This window comes from Cynocephalus volans, chromosome 6 (assembly GCF_027409185.1).
Source record: "Cynocephalus volans isolate mCynVol1 chromosome 6, mCynVol1.pri, whole genome shotgun sequence".
NCBI classification, from domain to species: Eukaryota; Metazoa; Chordata; class Mammalia; order Dermoptera; family Cynocephalidae; genus Cynocephalus; species Cynocephalus volans.
Window position 1 is genome coordinate 141,193,751 of NC_084465.1, and position 11,142 is coordinate 141,204,892.

Here is an 11,142-nt window from a genome sequence, read left to right on the forward strand (position 1 = left end):
CAATCTATGGTATTTCATTATGGCAACCTGAACAGACTAAGACATAGGGTTTGGTAGTAAATTTATTTTTAAGTCTACATCTATGACAACTCAAAATTCACATTTTAACTTGATAACCCACATGTTTACAGTTTAAAAGTTGTATTTTGGTAACTGAGAGGACACAAGGGGAGTTTCTGGGATGCTGGCTTTTTTTTTTTTATTGATCTAGGTGTTGGTTACAAAGGTATGCTTAGTTTATAAAAATTTGTTCAGTTGTACTCTGGATGATTTGTGTACGTTTCTATATGCTTAATAAAGTTTCCTTTTAAATTATATTTTAAGAGCTTTCTTAAGGACATGAATCTCCAAACTAAATTTGTAATCTCAATGATAAACAATTAACATTTTAATGACTTTTCTTAAAAATTTAAGCTATGAAAATAATTTTAGATTTGGGTACTTAGTATGATTTTACAGATACAGTTGATTCTCACCTTATTCCTGTAAGTTCAACATTTATTTTCAATGTGTTAAAACACAAAATATACTGACACTGCCAAAAGAGATCACCTGAAGCACTTTCAATGAAATCATGCAGTTGATAAAACTGACATTCTTAACTAATTAAAAGGTTTCAACTTCTTAAATTATTTTCTAGTTAAATGTGTTATAGCTTATCTACCACCAATTTATCCGTATTCTGTTACTTGTAAGTATGAGTTGAAGAACATGTTAGGCCAATGTCCGCCAAAATTCAGAGAAACAAAATTAACATTCATGTTTGCCTTTGACATTATTATGTATTATGCATGTAGAAACAGGGCAGTTAAGTTTCTTCATGCTTTTTTTCCCCCTAAACTTTACATCACATGACATCAGACACAAGTGTTAGAAATGAAAACAGAGAAACATGCACCATGTGTCTTCCTTCCAACCTCCATTATGGTCTAAGGAAACACTTGCAATATAAAAATATTTAAAATGGATGATTTCTATAACTTTTATGACAGATCTTTGATTTTCATCTGTTAATTATCTATTTTGTCCTTTTCTGAATGATATGAATATTACATCCTCTACTTCAGTGAGTTTCTGATTTTACATATGCAGTTTAAGCATAGAACGGGTTATTAGCAATATTAGAAACATATTTACGTACTCAGATACATAACATAGCTTTTTAAGTACTATTCAGCCCTTAATTAATGCTGGAAATGACCTCGACATATATCTGGGCTTGGTTGGTGTTGGTGTTACAGACCCAAGATATTAATACCAAAGCAATGCTCCCCAGAAATAGCATTTATTGCAAAATTTAAAACCGATACAGATTAGAATTTTAGAAAACCAGTTCATCCGCAAATATTTCAGCAATTTTTCCAAAATATTTCCCACCTCTTTTATCTGTACGCAAGAGCCAAGGACAAGGAAATGCCCTGAGCACTTGTCCACATAGTAACATCAACTACTTACATTAGAAGGCAGCTTGGCACTCAGTGCCCTGCCTCCTTTTTCATTTAATTCTCTGTCTTTGTTCTCTGGCCTCTAAATCTTAAAAATCCCTGAAACAGAGTGAAGTAGAAAATGCTTAGAAATTTAGGATCAAATTTAAAACTACCACCTAGTCTCCTGCCATATGTAAACCATGGTACTCCTACAGGGTGTCCTGAAACGTGTGTACGTGAACACCCCAATTCCCAAACATCAGCTTGAAGTCAAGGAATTCCTAGACTCTCGACTACCCCTCACTGCCTGAATGTATTCTTTCTATCCCACTTCCATATTTTGTCTGGGATGTTCTAACCTACCTCTATTTCTAATCTTGCCTTCTCTACCTAGATGCTGTCAAATTGTTTCCCAAAGACCCATTCAGATTAAGAGTTCATGTTCCAACACACTTTTTCCTGGAATAAAGTTGAGCAGCACAGTTTATGGCTAATTTAACAATGCCCTTTAATATACCATGAAAGTTTGGTGGTGTGTTTTGTTTGTTTGTTTGTTTGTTTACCACCTGCATGAGATTGGGGGGAAAATATTAATGAAACAATTTTTAAAAATTAATACCACTTTTGGTTTTAAATTAATTGATTTTAATGAATAGCTCTATTTCAGAGAAGAGAACCTCTAAGAAGGCAGTACAGCAGGCAGAAACGTTGGCTTTGGGCCTGGCTGCCTAGGTTCATTATTCAGTGGCACTGTGTTTCAGAAGCCTTCACCGTGCAATGGTAGTAACAGGAACTACCTCGGAAGGTGTGAGGATTACATACATAAAACCATGATAGCACTTAAAACAGTGCCTGGCAAGTAGTAAGCACTCAATAAATGTTAGCCTGTATTAACATGTACACCTGGGGGAAAATATAGAGTAAAAACCACATATCTGCATGAATAAGAAATATCAGTTCTTACACTTTTCTTCAGAACTTTCAAAAATCTGTGATCTATACCCAAGACAATAATTACTATGATGAAACTGATTACTTCTCAAAGGCAGGGAATATTTAGAGAACCTAGTACAACCTGACTATTTTGAGAGGGCTTTGCAATTTGTGAAATAAAAGGTATTGTGTTTATAGAATGTAAAAGCAAAACATGGTAGCAGCTTTACTTTTAATGTTTCTCATAATTCTTTTTAAGTTTAACAGTCACAGAGCTGTAAAATAGGTTTTCTTTTCTGAATCAATGGGAAATTTTGCAGGTTTAGTCCACTCTCTACAAAATTCTAGCACTTTAGTAGAAAAAGCAAAATATAACATAGAAACGCTCTTACAATCGTGTCCACACCAAAGATTTACGACGACGAAAATTATTTCTGAATTTATTAAGACCAGGACCAAGACGGAGTATATGCTTATGCTAACGGGGAACAGACAAAAGGCGGGCCACGCTTCAACAAAATGGGAGAGTTTTAAGTCATCTGCAGCTCGAACTTGACACTCTTGCAAACACGCACTCAGTAGACCTAGACACGCCTGGGGTCCGGAGCAGAACAGCAGCAGCCCGGGCCGCATTCCCGCTCGGGGCCCCTGGGGCGGCGGGCGCGCGCTCCTAACGGGCCCGCCCGGCCTCCGCGCGCTCTCGGCGCTCGCGCCCGCCCGCCTGGCGGCCCGCAGGAGCTCGGCGAGGCCGAGAACCCGCGCCGATCCCGGGGGAGGGCGGGCAGGCGAGGTGGAACCCCCAGCACGCCCGGAAGTTAGAGCACCCGCGCGGGGGCAGCGAAGTGAGTCGCAGGTTTCTCGGCTCCGATCCCGGGAAATCCACCCCGGCGTAGCCCTGACGCCTGGACTCTTGAGATTTGTGCAAAATCGCCGGCGACCACTAAAAAGGGAGGAGCGTCCCTGGGTGGGCTCGAACCACCAACCTTTCGGTTAACAGCCGAACGCGCTAACCGATTGCGCCACAGAGACTCTGATGGTTTCAGCTGCTTCAGCTACAGCTTTTATAAGGAATAATAAGGGTGGTGTGCAAATGCTGTTTTCTTCTTTTTAATTCATGTTACTAGAATCGGAAATTTTCACTTAACATTTCCAACCCTCTTAACTCTGTTTTGCACCTTTTATGCATACTGGAAAATTGTACGACACGATCGAGCAGAATTACAGATTGCGACGAGTATTAAAATACTCTTGCTTTTTTTCCAGCTCCCGTTTGGAGCGTTCTGTTTCAGGAAGATAACTATTTCTGATTAGTTTCCTTTTATAAGAAAATATAAATTTTCATCTTGTAAGTTGAGAAACTTTCTTTTTGTTTCAAACTATTTCTCCAGTGCTTTGCTCGCTGATCTTCCTGATTTACTTATGTAGCAATCCCAAGGTCATCTGAATTGCATTTGCCTTCTTTGTTTTTATTTTCAGGTATTATTAAATGCATATGTGCAATCCCTGTATGTTTGTTTTTGTACTAACCTACAGTGAAATTATTTGTCAACGACATTTTGTTACTAGGAAGGACATCAAGAAAAAGCTAGTAACTTTCCCAGGCTCTGTGCATTGTAGTTTATTGCTAAATCTGTCCTTGATTCTCCCTGGAACTAGCCTGTACACCCACATTTAAACCATGCTATATCGCAGGATATTTATAACCCAATCTGAGGAAAGAGAAATTAAAGAAGAAACAAGTATGATTTATGATTAACTTCTGAAAATTTTGGCACAGAAACACTGCTAGCAAACCTTTTACATCCCTATAAATAGCCTATATGAAAATCTTTCCCCGTGTGAATGTTTCCTGATGCCTTATAAGGTACGCTACAAAACTCCATTTTTTTTTTCCCTTTTCCCTCTTCAAAGAATTGCTACCTCCTCTTGAGAACTCGATATTAAAATTTTTAGGTCAGTAATTGTTCTGTCCAGAATCCCTCAAAAAAGAATACGAATATGATTTATAGAAGTTGTGTGCGACATGCCTCTGTCCAATCAAATTTTAAGTTCCTTTGCGTGATAAGACAACTTAAATTGGCTTTGGAACCAATTAGCAGTGGAATTCCTTGAAAGAGTTGAGAGGTTAAACAGCTGTGAATTCACACCAAGCTGTACCACTCAGCTTTCAACAAACTTAGAAGTGCACTTAAAAATTCTGAATTTGAAAAAACGCTTACCCAGAACATATAAATGAGTGTGATTTCATTCAGTGATGCTACCTTCTTACTTTATATTTTAGGTACCTGTTAATGTGAACTACAACTACCAGGCACCAGCTTTTCTTCTCCAAATTCCAGAATGTGAGCCTTTCCCTCTGCTTTTGTTCTTGTGACTATTCAGTTAGAACAGAATACAACTGATGTTCCTCACCACCCCTCCCTTCAATATTTACTCTCCTGCCTGAAATAATATTAAGAACAGTTCTGTTCATGTAAATATTCTTTAACTCCAATCTCTGTTCCTCACTTTAGTCATCATACTAACCTTTTACCTTCTAAAAAGAGAGAAGATGAGAGATAGTAGATGAGGAAAACTAATTCAGAAAGGAATATTAACTCATCGTATGCTAAAAATTTGTCTAAGTACCACTGTTTTTTTTAACTCAGTCTTCAAGTCCAGTTCTGTAGTTTTTGACATGTTTAGTGAGATAGCTATTTCCACAGTTAATTGGCTTTGCCTGTTTTTGTCTCTCCACTTGAGAATACTTCAAAAGAACATATATATTAAAATATTGAACGGAATCTGAACATTTTACTCCAATGACGCATATCAAACATAGCTTCTATGCAAAATGTCCACTTACAAAAAATAAGAAAACCATACATGTTGTTATCTAAATCTTTGTGATTATCTCAGGTCTTAACATTTATGCTCAGTTTTTAAAGCCAAATTAAGCCCACTGGATTAATTTTAGAAACATACATTATCTTTCCTTAAATTTGAGGATAACCCAAGACAAATGATTCCTATAGCTTTATTCGTACTTAGGTCTTTTAATTGCGAAAAGTGAAAAAGACTGCACATTTTGTCCCTTTTTTGCATATCGTACATAATTAAACTACAAATTTACCCTTCTCAAGAATATGCCCTGCCAGTGGGGCTGACCTGTGCAAATTAATGGGCTTATCTATTTTATTTTCTTCTTAGGAAAAGAGAGAGAGAGAAAAAAACGACATGTGTGCAAATGGGATCCACGTGTCTTAACAGACAAGGGAAGATGGACCACGCTGACGTACAGACCTTCCAGAGTTCATGAATCCAGTGCTTTCAGATAACGTGCCTCCAGTTTCATCTCAATAGAATAGGCAACTCACAGGATTTCCGTTAACGTGATTGTACCTGACCTTAATTCTTTTTCAATTACTGTGTTTCAGAAGGATGGTGGCTGAGTCGCTAAAAATGAAAATTCAGTTAGATTTAAAAAAAAAAAAAATCCAGTGAGTTAGAGAAATCATCCCAATAAATGGAAGATTGTGGCACCAGGAAACTAGTTAAAAGAGAATGCTAAGCCAGATGTCACTAAGAACAAGAAAAGAACTAAGACCAATTTTTCAAAGTCAATTTAAGTCACATTTTGCAAATGATTTATAGTAAAGGTAAGTTGAACCCTTCCAACTAGTCTGAAACTTAAATGATGTTTCTTGCTCACCTAAAGTATCCTTCTCGTACAAAACTGCTGATGACGGGTCGGTTAGTTTAGCAAGGCCAATAGCAGCATGACAGAAAATAGTATTCACAGAGAATGTTCCTTCCTCAGTTGACCATTAGATTGGATCTACTTATAAAATAAACAAGAAAATTGAGGAAGGAATATTAGAATATTATTTCTATCTTACATTAATTTTAAAAGTTGTGTCAATTGGAAATTTTTGTGAAATGATTCAGATAATTATCTCCACTTTATTTTTAATTAGACAGATATGGTTTCAGAGAAAAAGGTAAAGGAAGGCAAAAATAATATACGAATATTCTGCCTAGTGGGTTCAAACAAAAATTATTTAAAATATAGTTTTTCTTCATGAACTTCTCTCTTGTATGTGGAAATAATTTCAAATCATTTTTATGGTTTTACCAAATAATATAGAACTAAAATTTTAATCATTGCTTATCTCAGTAGAAAAGTATTATTCACAAACAGTATTAATGATTTCAACTGTGTCCAGACCAATAGAATCTCAGATCCAGCTAGAAATACTGTGGGGGGTGGGGGGGATAAGATGGGTCGGGGGTGACTTTAACTTTCTTCAGTATACTGGAGAAACTTCTGGAAGACCCTGTGGTTATCTCAGGAAACTGGCTAAGTTCCACCTCAGAGTCCATCTCTTGACCATGCTAATATCAGCAAGGGAGCCACAGCCTCTTATTTTCTATGATGTTTTCACAGGAGCAGTTTGAGGCAATAGTTTTTTGCTATCCCAACTATACAATAAAAGTGCTGATAAACTGGTGGTCCTGCCTATCTTTCTGAATTTCCCTATTTAAAAATTAACTTAAAAAATAAATCGGAACACTGCAAAGTAGGTCATAGATATGCTAACTATTCTAATTGGTTCATTATACAATGTATGCATGTATTGAAACAACAAACTTATCCCATAAAAATGTACAATGGAAAACATAAACAAATTTTAAAAAATAAAAGAAATAAAAATTTAAAAAAACAGAACTGATATCCTCTTTTCATTTGTTTCAAAAGAATAAAGAAGATAAGCAGATGCCAAAGGGAGACTCAATTTCTCAGCTGGGGACTGTCTTTGGGGGGGTTAGGGATATGTGCAGGGGTGTCAGACGATCAGCTGAGGAGCTCAGAGACACAGGGAAGAAGAAAACCAGTGTTTTTCTGAATGAATTCAGCAAGACAGGCGGATAGAGGAGGAAGAGCACTAAATATTGCCTGACTTGTAGTAAGAGTTCCTCTACTTCCTCCTGTATAAAATAAAACACATTTGCCCTGCCTAACTCATAGCCCTGTTGGAAAATAACAGCTGCACACATCTTCTTCACTTCTAAAATGTTAGACAAATATGCCATTAAAGTTTTAAAGACCAATCATTCTGTTTAAAAGAAATGAAAGAAAAATATCTTAATTCATTCAAGGGATACAATTTTGATTAAACCAGAGAATCTAAGCCTCTGGTCATTAAGGTCAAGATGATTTATTGGGGAAAAGCACCAAGCACTGTCACACACTTCCTAGTAGCCTCCAGGTGTTCCCAGTGAGGGCACAGAGCATAAACTACTTCCTTCCATTTCCCCAGTTCCAGTAAGATTTTAGGTATGGGGAGTACAGATCAGTGTCCCAGGAGTAGCTCCTTCCTGCAGCTATTTCCCACAAAATGGATAGAAAACCTTGCATTAAAGTCAACAAAATCATGAAGACAATTGTGCCTAGTAAAATGCTGGTACTCAGTGAACTGTTCATTTGATGGATAGTTAGTTGTTGCATTACTGAAATTTTTGAAGACATGTAAACATTATCTTAGGCATTTAGAGTTACAGACATAATCTAGATTTTAAGCAAGTTTGATATAAAATCCAAATTTGAAAAAAATAAATTTTGTAGTATTACAAATCATAAAATGATTCATCTTAGAATATTATAAATAACAAGTGCTCTTGTGTATTTAAAGCACAATCCCAACAAAAGGATGATTTTCAAATAGGAATAGGAATAAAGCATTTGTTCAGTGCCTAGAGTTTATGAGGCATAACAAAAATTGGTTTATTTCCCTATGACCTTTTAAAAACACTACCACTCCTTTAGCAGCCAAGTTGAAACCCTGGCATCATCTCAGGTTCCTCTTCTTTCATTTCTTACCTTTGCTCAGTCACATAAATGCTCCCTTCTCAATGTCTTTCAACTTTGTCTCTTCCTTTTTACTCTCATTCTCACTACTCAATATTAATCCAGTACCTTTCACGTACCTACTTCCCTGCTATAAGCTAAAATCCAATAAATGTGTACCAATAATAATATAGCATTATAAATAGCAGGAATGAGGGTACTTCAAAAAGTTCATGGAAAATAAGATTAAAAGATAATACAAATTTTTCCATGCATTTCATATATAATAAGCATGTATGGTCAGACACTGGGCTAAATACTATACCATGCATTGCATCTCTTATCCACTCTGTAAGATGGGTACTATTGTTATACCCATTTCATGGATAAGGAAACTAAGGCTTACAGTGGTTTAAAATTTAAATTTTAAACCTATTTAAACTACAAACCTATTTAAACTTCAAATAACTTGAAGTTATATACTTCCCTCTACTTGGAATACCCACTCTTCTCTACCTCACTTACTAAAGTCTTATTCCTTCAACCTAGTGGCCTCGTTGTCTATGAAACGTTTCCTGCTTCCTCCAATGAGACATAAGCTTTTCTTCTTGTAAATCCTCTAGCACTTTTTACTTCTCCAAATCTTATGTTATATTGTAACCATTTTTGTACTCATTTAATCCCTTTAATTTGTATACTTGTTGAGGCCAGAAATGATACCCACCGTTATACCTCCTATAGCACTTGACTTAGTCATGCTAAATAAATGTGCTGGTCAATTGAAAATAATGATGAAAATAAAAGAACTAAATGAAATATTTGTTGTATAAAACCAGAATAGTTTAGAGGTTCCTAACATGAAACAGACCAAAAAATTAGTGCAAAGGATTATCAAGGGAGACAACAGAAATCCCAAACTGGTCAAGGAAGAGATTAATAAGAGTCCAAGTCAGCTGTTTCTAGAAATACTTTTTAAACTTTAAAAATTTTTAAAGTTTAAAGTGCTGCTATTCCTATATGTGATTTTGATATCATTAAGACAAAAGTGCCTTTCTAGATTTATTCATTTAATAAATTCTTTATACAAGTGTCAGGCACTGTTCCAAGTCCTTTGCAAATACGTACTCATTTAAGTTTTATAATAACCTTGTCAGTTTCCATTATTATCATCCTTGTTTAACAGGTAAGGAAATTTAGAAATTAAGTAACTTACCCAAGATCACACAGTTAGTGACCATACAAGGATTCAAACCCAAGCATTTTTCTCTAGACTACTCTCTAACCACTAGACTACGCTGTCTCCTTTTTTTTTTTTTTTTTTTTTTTTAGTTACAGAAGCATTCTCGTGTATTGTATAGTTAAACATTTTTTTAAAACAGTTTGGAAACTTATAAATCTTTATTAGTTTCAAAATTTTTTATTTTGACATAATTTCGGACTTAAAGTTGCAAAAAAGTACAAAGAATTCAACCCAACCCCCCAAATGTTAATATCTTACTACACTGGCTTTATCCTTTTCTCTTTCTCTCTCTCAATATTTATTGTTTTGTGGTTTTTTTTCCTCACCTGTTTGAAAGTAAATTGCAGACATGATATCCACTAAATACTTCAGGGTGTTTTCTAAATTAAGAAATTATTTTGTATAACCACAGTATAGTGATCAAAGTTAAAATCTTTTTTGGGGGGGATTCAAAATTTATTTTCCAACAGACAGCCAGCATCAGCAGGTACAACTACAGAGGTTTCTCCATGGATTATATGCTTACAAGGCATTATTAGCTCAACAATGAGAAAGCCATTAGTGTGTTTTCTGTAACAATGTCCACCTCCCAGCATAAACAGTTACAATTATTGTGTTCGCTTACAATTCCAGAAGGAAAGGCAAAATTTGGAAAAAGAAAAAAAATTGAATCCTAAAGTCAGGTGTAATAACTAATAAACAAAACTTTGGGTGACAGTCTTGATTCACATTTCAATAAGGATCTTTCATAGAGGAGAAAGATTTCTTCACCCAGAAGTTAGGGTCTTTCTCCTTCCTCATTAAGCCATGAGAGTGACATTTCATCATTTGCTCAATATTATTACATGTACATAAGGGGATTTAAAAAAAGGAATCACAAAAACATCTTGAATGTCCAGCTGTTCCCAACGATATGTCCACTCAGGTCAAAGTTAGGATCTTAAAATTGATACAATACTATTAGAATTAGGTCCTAATCTACAAACCTTACTCAGATTTCACCAATTGTTACCATGAGGTCCTCTATTGCAAAAGAAAATCCAAGATCATGATTTGCATTTGTCATGTCTTTTAGTCTTCTTTACTCTGCAAATGTTCCTGAGTCTTTCTTTGTTTCTGTGTCTCTTTGCATATCATGACTTTGACATTTCTGAAGAGTACAGGCCAGTTATTTTATAGAATGTCCCCAAATGTTGGGTTGTCTAATGTTTAGATTCAGGTTAGGCACTTTTGCTCCCTCTGTTTAACACATTTAGTAAGCTGAATATTGCAACATCAACCTGAAACAATGGTAAATGAAAAAGTATACGGCTAGAGCAAGCACTAAGAGATGTGTGATATTTGATCACAAGTTTGGCAGAAGCAAATCTTCTCAGTATTCCTCAGCATCAGACATTATGAATCGTTTCAACAACTTAAACAGAAATATTGTTGAAATAATAGCTAAAAATTTTATTTGGAAATCCTCTCTCTTTCTGTCTCTCTCTCTCTCTTTCCAGTTGTATATCCTCTAAATAATTTGGATCTGACAGTTTATCTCCTGAGAAACACCCATCAGAAAAGGGGACAATTATTGCATAAAACTGGTTCTGACTCTCTGGTGAGATGGAACCCTCAATGAATGATCACTGTGTTTTGTGATTTAAAAACCAAATCCTTTTACACTTGGTTATGAAGAATCAAGGCTTCCATACCTGTTAACCCGTTGGAGAACA

At 35.7% G+C, this 11,142-nt stretch overlaps 1 non-coding gene across 1 annotated transcript; it reads right to left on the minus strand.

Annotated features, from left to right (window-relative positions):
• Positions 1 to 3,315: 3,315 nt before the first annotated feature.
• Positions 3,316 to 3,389, minus strand: TRNAN-GUU (transfer RNA asparagine (anticodon GUU)). The gene has a single exon. It is a non-coding gene; the product is annotated as a tRNA-Asn (tRNA).
• Between the last annotated feature and the right edge of the window lie 7,753 nt (positions 3,390 to 11,142).